We start from the raw sequence: 15,454 nt of genomic DNA on the forward strand, positions 1-15,454 counted from the left end.
GAAGAGCCTCAAGGCAGGGTGGAGACCGCTAACAAGGAAAAGTAATGACTATTAGCGCCCACATACTATGAAAAGTTTGAATGGTCAATGATCTAACTACCCACATTCTAAAGCAAACAGTTCTGACGACTGCTTTGCAAAAGCATAAGAGCGTAAGCTCAATGTCAAAGCCATCAAGAAATACTTTCGAAGGTCATGGTGGGATGGAGTAAAGGAGAGAAGTCTCGAGAAACTAAATGCAGAAAATCTACACGATTATTTATCAAACAGCTTGAAAGCTCAAATTTCAATGGAAACAACTAGATGGGACAATGGTTAGCTGCTAAGTGTTTTCGTGACATTTATGGCGTGGAATAGTGCAACATTCCTTTCACTCTCCAGGTAACTTGCCATATGCCAAAGTGTTTTTTACACTACTGGAACTCAGAACGATTGAAGGAAAAATAGGCAAATTAAGAAAAAGAAGACAGGAGGTGTGCTAAACTTTAAACATTTTATTACATGTCACTTGTAGAGTGCTTTTATACTGAGTGAATAAAACCAGATCATGTGACATGTGGCAAAAGACCAAGAAAAACAGATTTTTTGCATGATGCAAGAGTTGTGCCTACACCCACAACTTCAGCAGATCCAGTGTTTATAATAATTACGATCCGCTTACAAGCGAGATTACAAAAGCAGAAGTCATAGCATGATTTTGAATGACATGTGAGCTTGCCGGCTGCTCCTCTATTATGCAAGGAGTTGGTATTTCTTGGTCTGTCAGAAATTGTTGTATGAGTAGTTTTCGTTTTGCACACTCAGTATAAAAGCAACTCACAGGTATCATGTAATAAACTGTTCTCCAGTTTTTTCCCTATTTTTCCTTCACTTAGAGTTGCATTAATGTCAAAAGAACATCATGGAACATTGCCTTGCCTAAACCACCATTCTTGAGATTGAACAGTTGATAACTAAGGGTCTATTTGTATTTTTATGCAGTTTTGTGTTTGTACCATCAGGTCCGCATGATGTCAATGATGTCAAAAAAGCCATCAAAATAAATCTTGCAACACTTCAAAACTTCTTTTGATTCATCTTTATCACAGACAGCAAAGATTCATTAGCCTCGTAATGTCCAAACAAAGCGAGAACAACTTGGGCAGCTTTCTTTCTGGCCATGGAGAGTACATTTGAGCAAAATAAGATGTTATTTGAGCAACACCTGAGTTTTTATAGTAATTACTTAATAATTGAAGTATCTACAAGTGAAAACTCACTCCAGCACATCGAAAATGCTAAATAGGCTATGCACTAAGCTTTTAATGCTTAAATTTGAATATTGAAGTATCAAGTTAAGCATAGCAAACGTGATATGCTGGGAATTGCAAGGTTAAGCTATTGATAATTAGCATCCTATCAATATTATTTTAATGTGTAAGAAGCAATTTCATAGCTGACCAAGTCTTTGGTGTTGATACGAACTCTGCATGATTAAAAAATTTCTTTCACACTTATGTTACACACTATATATATTAAATTTAAGGCATCCTGAAGATTATAGAAAAAGGTGGTAGACGGAGGCCAGTAGCATTTAGAAAAAACAAGTGATCAATGACTTATATGCAAAGCCTTTCGCACTACTTTTACAAAATAGGTTTTGTCCCTAAAGTCTATATATATACATGGCAAAGCCCCTGGCAGTATTTCTACAAGGCTCTTCTGGGGCAGCTGTGTGCTTTCAAGATATGTGCAGTCATGAGTGCTGGAGTTACTACAAATTTTCTGCAGACTGCAAAATACCTTAGGTTAGCTTATGTATCCTTAAAGGACACTATGTGCTCAATCTTTACAAACAAACCCGAAGAGGTTATGAGAGCCGTGGAATCTGTCTTGTGTGGCCTGCTTTACTGTTCACTGTGGAACAAATACCCACAGACTTCAACTCTGTCGTGTTCAACAATAGGATCACTTACAATGTCACGAAGCTTAGACTTAACAAAGCCAAGGACTGGTTCATGCAGTTCTCGTGGTTTGCCTAACTGCAGCACTGCGTTCTTGCACGAGGCTTTCTTACCTTTTGACATGAATTTCTGTGTTTGCATAGTGGCCAATGCTTTCAGTTTTTCGCTGCTGTTACTCATCAGCAAACGTTCAACAATTTGCAATGAAACACCTTTGCCTGATGTCACTAGCTCTTTCAGCTTACCAAGGTTTGTTTCAAATGCAAAGCACGAATGTGCCCAAAGTGGTCCCTGAAGAACTACACTCTTTAGCAAGTGCATGATTTGATGCATATTAAAAGTCATCTGCTTCTTGCTGTACAGAAACTGTGTGTCTACAACAAATCTCGCAAGGCAATGTGTGCTTTCCGTGACATCTCTTGAAGACACACGGTCCTTCAGCAAGAGGAAAATGCCTTTCACAAAAAGTGAGAAATGTTTCCTATATTCTGATGGCAAAATTCCTTGAAGGAATGGAAGTGCAAAGTACAAAAGCCACTGTTGCCCCCCCCCCCATTCTGTAGCTTTCCAATACTTTCTCAAAGCCAAAGAACGCTGAAGGCGAACAAAGCAGAGTGGCGGCTTTAGACTTTGGAGGCGGTTGTCCAGCAGTTCAAAAACCTGTGGTGCCCCAATATAATATGGCTCATTGACATCTGTTAGCCACAGATCAGTGAGCTGCCGAGTCACTCCAAGCAACACATAGTGCATATAATCAGGAGTAAATCCCCAAATTATATCGAAGTGTCTCAGGTTGATGAGAGGAGACGGCCCTTTGATACCACTGATTGATGTCCCATATGATGCAGCTTCAGCCATTTGTTGAAGTGTTAGGTCATGCGTTCGCTCTTTGGGAATGTTGTCTGCTGGGTACTTGATGGTTCCTACATGCATGTACATAAAAGTATAAATTAACCTTACCACAGAACAGACTGCAGTACTTAACCTTTCACTGCAATTGAAAAGATTGCAAGATTTTAGTAAAAAATATAGGTACTTCTAAAACTTTGCTAAACAACATGGATGTTGAATACAATATGCTCTAGGTTTAGAGGACTGCAAAATTAAAAGATTATAAAATTAAATAAACATGGTATAGTACACATCAAACTACAATACATCATTATATGAGGTCTGTCTAATTTGCCTGCGCCACCTGAACCAGCCACGAGGTGCTGCACCCTGCCATTTGTTTCAGCGGTGTCGCAATGGCAGCCTCTGAACAATGCCAGAAAAAGGTGCTGGGCTGGTTCCCGATTTTTCTGCAACTTTCCTACTGACAGTACCACGTTAGCATAGACATGCAGATACGAAGCAAACAATGCAGCACATGGGCACAAGCCCCGTTGAAACCCTGCTCGCATGCATCTGCTGTGTCTATGCAATGTGGGGTGCGCTGTTTACGTCAGACATGTATACTAGGATGTTTTGTATGCGTATTTACCATAGCCCACAATTCCACTGTTTGTGTCAATCGATTAGCAATACTATTTCGGATTAAACAACATAATGTCTGTAAATTGTCAGCGCAGGTGGTATTCTTGTGTATTTATTGCCCTCTAAAGCCAAGCAATAAAATTACAAGGAAGAAGAATCACCCATATGTTTGCCAGTGAAGGCATGCCATGTTTATGTTCGACAGAGTGTTTGTTCTTTTGCAGTGAAAAAATGCTTATTCGTTAACCGAATGTATGTCATGTACATGTATACTCCGTCCTGCTGTATTTAAGAGCAAACATCTCGGAAGTTGCAATGTACCTGTGGTTTAAGGCCTACCAAACTTGCACAGACACCTCACATTATGTAGACATACATAAAGCCTGCACTACATCTGCACCTCAGCATTCTGTTTTCAAGTGTAGCATTTTGCTTGCATTGCTGTAATTCAGCTGCACCATTTATGACCTTCTCAAGCCTTGCTGTGGACTGGTTCACATTGGTGCCGGTGAATCGAACGAACCTATGAAATCACACCCAAGTTCCTTCAAAATGAATTTTGTTAAATTGAAGGTTGGGTTGATGGCAGTGGATTAAATTGAACGTTTGATAAGAGGTACTAATTGCAACAGTACCTTTCGCTTAAATGAAGTCTATACATATGCCACAGAGAGAGGCATGTAAATTGAACAGATGTAAGTTTGCCACAGTGCACGAGCAGGATTAAAAAGCTGGATGAAGAGAGTGGAAAAAGACAAAAAAAGGATAGTCACAAGAATGTTCGCACCATCTACACTCTCCCCTGGGTGAAGACACCAGCTGCAGCTGGTGTCTGCTACTGCAGCTGCAGCTGCAACTGGATGCTGTTCTGGAGGAGCCCTCTTGCCGGTGCATCAGCAGTACAACTTACACAGTATACCTGTAATGACAAAGTACGAGATGAGATTAAGATACTGCTAAGTAGTTATCACAGCCTGAGCTCAATTACCTTGGAGTGAATACTTTGCGACCCAGCTTTCCATGTGACTCCAACCATTTCAAGCTGATTCATCTGCTCCACGAATGATTTTACGAACAGAGTCATGTCAACATGGGACTGTCCATACCACAAAGCTGGTATCAGAACATTCTTGCTACACAGATGTGGTGGCAACTCATTTATGGTAACTTGAATAGGCCAAATTGAATACTTGGATGATTTGAAAATCGGTGCCCCATCTACATTGAGCAGTAGCGTTAAGTCGTGACGTGAAGTCTTCGCCTTAATGTCTTTATACAACTGACCGTCAGTGAAATCAGTCATTTGGCTGTTATCTCTGTTCTGAGCAATGTCTTCAAGTTGGCTGGAAAGGGCAGCTGCCACAGATGTATCAGCAAGGAGAGAGGAGATTTGCTGTTGGAGTGGCAACGTCAAAAAAAAGTGGCCATCGAGGAGCATTTTGCGGCCCCTGTACTGGTTATGACAGATTGCACAGCAGCCCTCAAGGCTGTTTCTTTCTTGAAGTTCTTCTGAAGTTTCAGCCAGCCACGTCAAGCATTCTGCGCAGTAGAAGTGAAACTTCGTGGCTTCGACACCTGCACCAACATACTTCTTGAAAAAGGTATTTGGTTGCAGGAACGTCGTTCCTGTCAAGAACGTAGGCGATCAGCTTCTGGAGAGCTTCGACGCCATTCCAGGGAAGCCCAAACTCTATAGCAAAATTCACTGTTAAAGCAAGCAAGTCTTGCGGCGGGAGACTGTTGTCTGCGTCTTCATGGTCACATCATCTTCCGCAGAAGCTGTTCCAGTATTGCTCGGGTCACTAGATGGGAAAAATTGATCTGTTCTATTGGCAGTGTCACCAGACACTGCTGAACATTCCCTGATATCAGAAAACTGGGAAAACAGTTCAGCTTCATTCTGGCCATCATCGCCTAATTCTGCTGCCTGGCTGTTTGTGTGAAGGGGCGTTGCGTCACAGTCAGGCTGCTGTAGTGGCGTAGCGGTGGACAGTGATACAGCAGAGGCACTTTGTGCGCCTGTAACATGTGGGTCTCATGAACGAGTTCCCATCAAACGAAATCTGGTCGTCTTCGGGAGATCCGCGACACTGTTACTACCACCACAATCAAGATAGCGTTTCCTCCGCTTCATCTTCGACACGTAGCTTTATACAGTGCAACACAACGTAACGCGTTTACAAACTGATTTACGCTCGGAAATACGGCGCATAATGACTGCAGTCGCTCAATTTAACACACTTATGGCACATGCCATCGAGCCTCAATGTTCTTCAGGGCGAACCACGATCGGATACACACCGCAACAATCACCAGGACCACAGGGCTCCACACGACAACCGACCACGACACACAACCCACACAACATAACGCCGATGACGATGGCGGCAATCAGTACAGTGAGTGGTCAATATCTACAATAAAAATCTAGCCAGACAAAAAAAAACCGAAACACAAATAGTTATCTATATTACACATTCATTATGAATACATACTATTACCCAGCCGTACTTATTTATTTACTTATTTCAGTATACCCTAAAAGCCTTCACCCAATTGCTTAGTAAAGAATTTTTGCCCGCAGTTTTGTTTAGTACTATTATATAAAATTAGCATGTGTCAAACGTTGTGCGCGAATGTGTAGAATAGCGTGAAAATTTTTAAAAATAATTAATATTAGCTGAACCGAATATGGCCTCGAAGTAATTTGGCCGGCGGAGGTGATATGGACATCATCAGCGTCATGGAAGCCGATTTGTCGCTTATTGCATACTATTGCCATCGGCCTTTGCAATTTTTCTTGTGCCTTTCGTCGTCAGTGGTTAGTTGTGTTTTCGATCGTTTGTCTTTTGTTCGCTCATCGTTTAGTTCATATATCTCGCTCAGCTTTTGTTCTTTTTAATAGTCTCTTGCCTTCCGAATTTGTTTAGTATCCGCCGCGCTTTCTCTTTGGCTCATTTATTTGATTTTAATTACTATTAGCGCTAGGTACGTCATGTTCGCACTCGTACGCTTTGTCCACGAAGAGGACAACCGTCTTCACATCGTGCACATTGGCGACATCGAGGGATTCGACCCAAATCATGAAACAGTTTTGATAATAGACTGCTATATTCTGTCACGTGGCGGGACGACATCAATGAAGAAAACACGAGAACCTACAGTGGACAGATCTTGATGTTGGACCGTAAGTGGCTAACATTCTCGTTTATGAAGGTGTTTCTATTTCTCTACCAGTTGTTAAAATTTTGAAGTCGCTCGCAACATTCGCATATCTGGAGACCGTGCTTTGCGAACAGAACCAATTCGGGATCGTAACCCATTACTTACAAAATCTGACACTCGCATGTAGACAGCATGCAATTTATTATAGATCATTGTTTAATTAGCACTGATTCATTTAACGGCGACGATCGCTCTTGGAGCTGGAATGCAGGACCGGTAATAAACTAAAAAAGCTACGCTATATCTCGAAATATACATGTGTAAATGAAGATATGCGAAAATATATGGCAGTAAAGCAGATATGCACATGTGTGCATATAAAAATAGTAAGGTAACATTAAAACTGTGATGCATGGGAAGTTGATTGATGGAGTTATGGTAATATTATGCGGGTGTAATACATTCACTCATCTTGCTGGTTAAATAAATATTACACCATCGGACTTCGGCTGCTTTCGCAAACTTCTTCAAAATGTACTCTTGGCTGCTAGGATGTTAGGTGAAACTTTTAGGTGAAACTTGGAGAAACGGCAAACGGTAAAGAGGGCGCACATACCAAAACTCTATGTGGACGATGACACAACTGAAGATGAAGAGAAAAAGAAAGAAAGAAAGGTAATTATATTTTGCCAACTGTCGCAGGAGTATAAGCCAAGTATATCAACAAAGTACAGCATGCATTGTTTGCAGATTTCATTTAGCCTAACTTAAAATTGTACTCCTGCATACACATGTATGAGCCGCTGGATACTAGTGCTGCTCCACCAATAGTTTTTCCCGAGGTAAGTGTGCATGCTTTCTTTTTTTCTGTCTGTAGAGGCGAAAGCATCATCGTTCCGCTGCGATGACAATGGCGTATGAGCAAATTTTTCAATCAAATGTGAAGGCTGCGTCAATCAGCAATGAATGTGTTCCAACGAGCCAAGCTGCACAAAGAAAGGTAAGTGCAACTTGAATTTAGTAGCTAGCTGTTGTGTATTGCAAAGCTGACATTTATCTTGTCTGCAGGGCGCGAAACGGACACGAACTCCGTCGAGTTCGTCGTGTGAAAGCGACTCGCTTTGCTCTATGAGCGAGTTGCTTCAAGCAATAAAAGAAAAAAATTGGAAGCAAAGAGCCCTCGGCCTCCAGAATCAAAATCGAAAACTGCTTGAACAAACATTGCCACTGCAACGCTGCTTCCAGTCACAGATATTTAACTGTAAGTGCCTCTATGTTTTCATGCTGGTGTTCAACTTTGCACTGCAAGGAATGCACACTTGTCAATCACAAGTTCATAAAAGACATAAATCACGTGTTCTCATTATTGTTTTAGTGGAAGCGAGGTTTAAATTCCTCCCATCTGGTGGGCCTGCAAGTCCTGCAGGCTCTGAAATGGCCCAAATTCCACTTGAAGGGGATGATGAAAGACATGGTAAGCTGTGCGGGGCCCAAGCAATGCAGCCATTCAAAGGGACGTTTTTAGCTTTACATTGCTGCTGTTGGCTTATGTGCTTTTGAAGAAGCATGTTCATCTTTGATGAAAGCCGTGGGAGAAATGTATATATCCTTTTGTATATTCTCCGTGCAGACCTGCCAGAAACTCCACCAGCACTGCGGGGTATTCCACATGCGGAACCCACTGCATGACAGCCCGCCCAGACTGAAGGTAATTTTATACAGCCTAGATTTGTACTACAAATGCTATACATATGTCATAACCATTCGCATCATTCAAATGTGCATTCAGTGAAATGTGCATTGCATTTCTTCCTGTCAATTCCAGAGCTGTTATTGGAACACATTCGAGTACGATTGAGTGCTCCTTGTGGTTTAAGCCAGGGGTCCATTTTTTCGCAAATGTTTAGATTGCATGACCTCCTTCCAGCATATATATTGCCATAAAAGCATCGCGAATTTCAGAAAAGGGCAATGTTTTGAATCCCCGCAATCGGATCCCTGTCGATTCCACGGTGCTTATGTCATTGTCACAGTAAACAACATTGCTTTACATGTACCTACATATGCTTATTCAGACTATGCTTCCATGACTGGTAGTGTGAACGAGCACTAAATTTCTGGCAAATGGTTTACTTGAGACCGAGGCACACATATACACTGAGGATGCACACATTCCTTCACAAATGCCATGGATATTGGGAAGACTTCTTGCTTTGACACATGAGAAAACGGGCACAATATCGTAATGCACACCAGAACCAATGAAATATTTTTTTCTGGCAGAGGGAGGCACAAAGGGCACCTGAAGTTGCAGTGATTGCTTCTACACCTATTATTCTTGTTACTTTGACTTCAAGGTTTGTAAAAAAATAGTCTGCATCCACACGTGCTAAATGCAACACTAGCCACTTATTACATCCTTTCTTGACATTGTAACACTTGCTTAATATAACCTTCAGGCAATGGGACATCTGGCTCACTTGCTAAAGAACTGCTTTCTTGCAATTCACATAAGGCATTAAATAGCATTTTTTGCAAGCATACATATGTTCTATCTGGTTGCGGACTACTCTTGCGAATTGTTTCTGACTTGCATGGGGCCAAAAAACTACCTTAAGGGCGCAGTGTTCCAGCCTTTTCAAGTCAACAATATGGGCGGCACTGTCGATGTTGTGCTGTCTTTACTTGCGTAATATCTTTCCCAGTTTGACAGGTCTGCCAGAAAGTGTTGTTAAAGTAGTTTTTCTTCAGTCCCAAGATGGTCAAAAGCAATATGTAAGAAGAATAGTAGTCCACTACCAGATAGGACGTACGTATTCTTGCAAAAAATGGCTTTTAGTACTTTTTGTGGATTGCAAATAAGCAGTTGTTTAGCGTATACCACGCTTCTTTGGCAAGCTCTGTGCCAGCTAGTTGGGCCATTGCCTGAATCTTAAATTAAGAGAGCATTATAATGTCGGGAAAGAATGCAGTGGGCAGCTTGTGTTTCGTTGTAGCACATCTGGGCGCTAACCATACGTTCAAGGGATCTTAGCTTTGCTAAAACACAAAGTAATAATAAGATTAGTAATTGGAAGCAGCGAAAATTGCAAAGTTAGCTTTACTCTGCCGCTTCTTCTGTCAGAAAAAGAATTGTCATTTTTAATGGTCTGTGCTCTGACACTGACAGTTTTTTGGCACAAAAAGTCTTATCACTACCTGTGGCATTTAAAGGCATGTGTTGTGTGTATATATATATATATATATATATATATATATGTGTGTGTGTGTGTGTGTGTGTGTGTGTGTTTGTGTGTGTGTGTGTGTGTGTGTGTGTGTGCGTGCGTGCGTGCGTGTGTGCGCGTGTGCGTGTGTGTGTGTGTGCCTGCCTCAGTGTCACTCATTGAATGTGAGCTTCTTTCTCACTCCTCTTGTTTCTAGCATTTAAAACCTGTTAGAATGTCATACCAACAAGGCCAGATATCAACTGTTGTCTGCTAAAAACGTTTCTTTTTCTGCTTACAGCACAGAAGCCAAACTTTTCATATACAGAAGACGGCTTCATAAGTGATATTTTGTTGCTTAACCACTGCTTAGCAGTTTGTCATAGAATAATAAAAGAAGTCGTTTGCTCATGTATAGCACAATTACTGCATGTGTTTAGTGTAACATAGTTCCATTGAGGCGTTTTACAAACGGGTCAACTAATTACAGCTCGCTCACTGCTTTCATGTCTTTCTGTGCTCGTTGTTAGTGTGATGATTTCCTTTTGGTGTTATGTAAGCAAACAAGCTAAACTGTCACAGTGAGCTTGGTTGTGCCATAATATGTGTCAGTGGTAGAAGAAACCTGTGGCGTACTTGTATAAGTACTGTAAGCCAACTACAACAAGGTCAAGCAACATGTGAAAACTAAGTGGGAATGTTTGGGAGGTAGTACTGTTTGGAGGTAGTAATGGTAGTAATTGTTCTTGTCTTTAATTAACATGGTAAAAGAAAAAAAATCACTGGCCTGCTCGTAGCAGTAGAACCTGTGGCCTATATGTGACACTCTGTGAAGCTAGTTTGGAGGCTGCCCCTTTTCTATTTTCATGGGTGGTGTGTCTGCAGGTTATGTAAACTAGTCTGTAGTCTGAAGATCATTGACTATTGCAGTTTTGTTTTTGCAGTTTCACCTAAAAGATGGCTTCTGTATTTCTGGTGCACAAGCGGCTAAAATATTTGCCAACAAGAAAGGGACGCTTGTGTGTAAGGACACAGTGCAGGCTTTGTGGAGTAACACGGTCCTTGCCACAAGGAGCGTCAGCGGCAATGAAGCCCCCAGGAAGAGGGCATTGGGCGAGCTGCCGAACCAGCAGTTAACCCCAAAGAAGGTGGATGTCGTAGTGGGTAGGCTGCCACAAAATGTTAATGCTACCACTAAACATGCAGCTTTGGGTTTGAATGCTGCAGCTCACTCAACAGTAAACATTTGGGTAGTTTGTGGTTATAGTGAAATGATGGAAGACAGCACAGTATCTCTTTCCATTGCTTTTAATTTCTTGTACTGCTTCTACTTTACATTGCTTGGTGGCAGCCTAAGAACTTTGTGCAAGGCCCTACTACAGAATCAGACAGCATTTTTTCTCTGTGCTTCCGTGCTTGAAAACGTAGTTCTCAAGATGTGCTGATAGTTTTCATCTATGGGAGTATCTTGAGTTGTTATATTACTATAATTTGCAAACCAAAAAGTCACAGCAAATGGTTTCAGAAAGCTTATGTTCACACTGTCACAGACAAATGAACACTGGAAGACTTGGCAACAGTCATAATTTTCACACGGATATCTATGAAGTAATGATCATAAAACTTTAATTACGTTGAAGTGCACAACTTCTGGAAATGCAGAACCCAAGTGACCTTAAGTGGACGAAAGTGAGTTTCAACTGAACCATTCATCAAAAGACACAAGGGTCGTGTTTAGTCCTAGTTTCTTGGCACATTGAAAAGTTTGTTTACAAGGCCAAAACCCTTTGTATTAGAAGAGCATGCCTTTAGTGTAGTGTCATGGGAATGAGCAAGTGTAATTAGCTGAAGCATCTATTCAAATGCTCCCTAAATTAACCATTGGTACTTCTACCACTTCATTCTTAGGTTATTGCTAGTGCAGATAATGTAATTTAAACATACACAGATAAGATAATTTGTCATAATGAGAATATTTTATATATTCTGCTTCAATCCCTATATCATTGTATGATTCTTGAAGTTAATTTTTTGCTTATACAAGAAACATTACAATTGTTTTCAGCTACAATCCAGCACTGGGGACAACAGAAGAATGTGGATGTGTCCGACACACTCAAGAATTTGTCAAGGCTCCTCACTGAGAAAATACAAGATGTTTCAAAGGCCCTTTGAAAGATGGAGTTCAAATAAATAAAATAAGCTGAACTGTCTTTGTTGCGTGAAATTCATCAGCAGAAGATACCTTTGGTAGGCTTCTACTGTGACCAGTTGCAATGGGGACCAACTGGGACCAGTTGCAATAGGGACCAACTGGGACCAACTGGGACCAGTTGCAATGGGGACCAACTGGAACCAGTTGCAGCTGGGACTAACTGGGAATTGTTCCATAAACCAGTTGAACTGGGACCAGTTGCATCCCAGTTGCAAATTTTCACCTGGGTTGATTCAACACAGCAAACTTTCTGCAGCGTTGTCCACTTTTCCCTGCCGCGTTTTTATTGCAATCAAGATTAATGCATTTTCGCACAATTGGAATTTATGACAACTGGGTCTTTCTTAATTTATAAAAGGGAATGTACGTAAGGCGGTGCCTTGAAGGTTCCTCACGCGGTGCGAGTAACCAGCGAAGTGAACAAGAGATGGCAGCGCCGGCGCTTGCGTCGCGCAAGCGGACACCTCTGGCGCGCGCAACGCTATCGGTGATATTCGGCCGTTTCTCAGCCAGCCGAGTCGGGCCGAGTCAATTGCCTTTCACGAGATAGCGATAACGCAGCCTAGAACGTGCACTCATCACCACTGGTAAGTCGCGTATGTTGTCTCACAATAGAAAACAAGCACGTTGGCGCCGACCTACGACGACCCATTCCGTTTCCCGGGTACACGCATCCTAACCGTGGTGCCGAAACTCTCTGTACCTCCCTTGTGGCACTCGCTCCCATGAGGATATTACATAGCCAATATGCGGCGGCAGCGCTGCTTCCACCACTGGCGGTTGCCAGATATCCAACTGGAAATAATTCACAAACAAAACAACGCATCCATGACGTCACTGATGAGGTAAGGAGGTAGAAGTAAAGGGAGCGCCGCCGGAAGGGAGAGGCTTGCCGCGAAGCCCTCCTTTCCCACTTCGCATGCAAGCGGGTTGTGTTCGTGCTCTCTTGCAAGTTCGCTGGCCGCATGGCAGAACTCGCTGAAGTATGCCGTCTTTACGAAGCGCTTTTTCTTTTTCTGCCGCGTTTAGCTTGGAGGCTTCTATTCATTCATAAAGCAGGGGGACAGCGTTCGTACACGCCAGTGCCAAGCAATTATAGTGAGAATTATTTATGTAGCAAACTGTCCTAAACTACGAATACTCGCAGGCAGTATATTACATTTCGTGAAAGCAGTATCTTTGAAATACCCCAGTCACACGGGCACTTTCAAAGTCCTTGGAACCGAAGATCCTTCACTTCAAAGGAGAATGCGCACTGTCACAAAGGCACAGTAAAGGAGCCCTACTGGAAGGGAGCTTTGAGTCAAATGAGTGCGCGCTCATCATTTCAAACCTCAAGGGAATACCCTCGAGCCTAGAAGGCGTCCGACAGCAGAAAAATAATTTCGAAAAATATGGCAGTTCAATTTTTACCTCTTCAGAACAAGCTTATAAGTACTGAATGCTGTTGCTTAAGTACTGAACACTTTCGGGACGCCCGCAATCTCCATCATGAACGCGCCGGTACAGCAGCGCCGGTACGGCCTGTCGTCAGTAGCAACATCGACACAACACGGGTGCCGTGTGCGATTTGCTTCTTTGATTAGAGGCTTCTAGACATCCCAGTGCCTCTTGGGCTTTTTTCCGCGCGTCTTCTTCTCTCGTCACTATTGTTTTGCCGTTCTTTATTTTACCGCGCTTGCGCGTACCCACCGCTGCCTAGCCACAACGAATGAAACAAAGCAGCTGAAGCAAGGGCAACACGGTATAATCGACGCCAACATGCGGTGTACGAAGCGGTACACATTGTGGCCATCAATACAATAAATACATCTGTAGTTGGTAAAGTAATGCCTTTACTACGCTTGCATTTTGTTTTGATGTTTCTGTGTGTTAGGAAAAATAAATATTGCTGAAAAAGATATGACAAATTTATTATAAGACGCATTTGGCTCACATTTTTTTATTATACTTTCGAGGCGATGGCAGCGCTAAGGATACGTTGCGGTTTCTGTTAAAAGCTTCAATGGAGACCATCTGGAGACCGTATAGCACCGACACATACCCCTTGAAGTATTGTGCCTTTGGAAAGCTCAATGCTCCTTAACTTCAAAGGACCTTTGGCATGCTCTTGTGACTGGGATATAAATTGCCGTTAAGCTTAGGGCTGCAGTTCAACTTGATTTTGATCAAAATCAAATTTGATTTTGATCACTGCAATAACAACCTGCCCAACAGTGGCCCATTTTTCTCCCCCTATCTCCTCATTTAATACAAGAAATTATGCAGGTCCACCGCACATGCCTGAATGTGAATGTGTGAAGCGATCCGTGAAACGCTGTAAATTGGCCCGTTTGATTCCTGCGCGTCTGACGCGAAAGGAAAACTCGCGCATGAGCACCCGTTCTGCGCAGTGTGACTCACGTTGTCGTCGGCTCAAAAAAAAAAAAAAAAGACAGCTGGCATTGGTACGGCACAAATATACGTGCGATTGTTTCCCAATGCTTGCAGCATCGCACTGCATCGCATTGCTGCGGAAACGACATTCGGCGTAGTCATTGCGCCCGTCATTCAATTTTTTTTTCTTTCGCGGAAGAAAAAAAAGACGATGAGTTCACTCGCGTCTATTGTGGACCAAATAAAGTGGTCTCACTCACTCACTAACTCTTTCGCGGATCTATTCGTCAAGACCGAGGGCACTGTTGCGGTTTTTGAGGGCGACAGAATTGCACAAGCGGCTGTAGCCTGAACAGATGTTGATTGTGCTGCAAGTGTCACTGAACTGTGCGATGACTGTATGCGGTGACAGTGACCGATTGTGATTGTGTGTCTACGCTCCTTTCTTTCTTTAGCTCTACTTTCTTACCACTTTACCTCCCCCTCCCCTCTCTCCCCAGCGTAGCGTAGCAAACCGGATCTTTTTCTCTGGTTAACCTCCCTGCCTTTCCCCTTTCCTATCTCTCTCTCTATTCGTCAAGACAGCAGCGGCACCCTGCATCCATACGGCCAGGAAAGTATTAACGAAAGCCTGATTTCAAAGAAAGCAGTATACGTATATTACAAGGGCCTCTCGCGAGCCCATTGCAACCAGGCCAAAAAGAAACAAAAAAAAATCTGATCTATCCGTAGCGGCTCGACAACAGAATCGACCAGACACTGCGACGTGTCGATGTCGGTGTTGCTGCCAGAGTTGAAATGGAAAGCACACAAGCAGTCTTCGTATATTTTTTTTATTCACCGTTTATTTGAGCGAACTCATGCACAGACAAGCAAAAATTTATTCTGCGGAAACCCCGCAGAATTAGAATAAAAGGGTAAAAAATTTGATTTGAAATTCTTCTCCACCCATATTTAAAACAGTGCCAAAAAACACGGACAAGAAAGGACACAGGACAGCGCTCTCGTCCTGTGTCCTCCCTTGCCCCTGTTTTTTGGCGCTGTTTTAAATATGAAAGAAAAGAGGATGTCCCGTC

At 42.5% G+C, this 15,454-nt stretch overlaps 1 pseudogene; it reads right to left on the reverse strand.

Annotated features, from left to right (window-relative positions):
• Positions 1–1,793: 1,793 nt before the first annotated feature.
• Positions 1,794–2,876, reverse strand: LOC142588850 (uncharacterized; annotated as a pseudogene).
• Between the last annotated feature and the right edge of the window lie 12,578 nt (positions 2,877–15,454).

Source organism: Dermacentor variabilis, chromosome 7, assembly GCF_050947875.1.
Source record: "Dermacentor variabilis isolate Ectoservices chromosome 7, ASM5094787v1, whole genome shotgun sequence".
Lineage (NCBI taxonomy): Eukaryota > Metazoa > Arthropoda > Arachnida > Ixodida > Ixodidae > Dermacentor > Dermacentor variabilis.